We start from the raw sequence: 1,167 nt of genomic DNA on the forward strand, positions 1-1,167 counted from the left end.
TTAGCTCCATTCACCACTACTCTTTGGGCATGGCCAGCCAGCCGGTTTTTCACTCAGTGAGGATGGGAACAATAAGTCTATTAAATAAGGAAGGGAAGACCACCTAGCACTAAGTCATAGCTGATAATTGCACTCATATTATTGATTTAATCATGCTTATTAAGCATCTAATTAACTCATATGACTGCTGTTACAGAGGTTTTAATCCAATATATAAAGTGTAAGTATATACATTCTCCTTTGGGCAGTTATTTGTATGCCACGAACAAATGTAAATTTGGAACTTACTGGCCAAAGCCTAGCAACTAATTCAGGACAATTTTTTCAGATAAGAGTGTCTTAATTTGAAAAATAGTTTAACATGCTTAAAGTCACAAATTTGATTTAAGCACAAGATGAACACATTCTGAAAAAGAGAAAAAACAAAACAGAACAAAAACAAAACCCCAAACTAAACAACACATAAAGTGCTGATTTAAATTTTGAAAATGGAAAAATCAGTCACTTGAAAGCTTTGTTTTGGCATGTTGAACCAAAGGATTTTATTTTAATTTTTTTTTTGTTTTGAAATTTCTTTGAAAGTGTTTTGGAAAGCTGAAAATTCTGATTACAATGTGTCATTTATATTCAGCAAGGGATTCCTAAAATAATTTCTGTGTAATTTGGTAGTTTTTTCCCAGATTTTTTTTATTACTATGAGCAAAGGGAGCCATTTCAATCACTAACACTGCTGTCTTTGTGACAACCCTCCAAATACGTCATGACGCTATAGCAAATTCAGTCTTGTGAAAACTATTAAGGATCAACTTACCGTAAGATTGCAAGTGAAATGAAATACAAGCCCATGGTAATGGTAGTTAAGCATGTACTGTCATTTTTGACACATTCGTGATTCTGGAGACCCAAATAAGCAGTAAAATAGTTAAGTATTGTTGTTACTCAGATGTGCACATTCTTTGTGACATTGCACAAGTATGTCTCATGTTGTAAAGTGGAGTAAGTTAATTTACTAAAGTGTTTTTGTAAATCCAGGAGTGAACTATGAACATCTCAATTATCATTAATACAGGCATTTCATGCTGTGTGCTCTTTCAGTGACTATTCCATTCAGCATTTGCAATGGTATTAATACTGATTGCAAGTAACTAAAATCTGACCTGCCTGCTG

The sequence above is a fragment of the Cariama cristata genome, unplaced genomic scaffold, assembly GCF_000690535.1.
Source record: "Cariama cristata isolate BGI_N322 unplaced genomic scaffold, ASM69053v1 scaffold36285, whole genome shotgun sequence".
Lineage (NCBI taxonomy): Eukaryota > Metazoa > Chordata > Aves > Cariamiformes > Cariamidae > Cariama > Cariama cristata.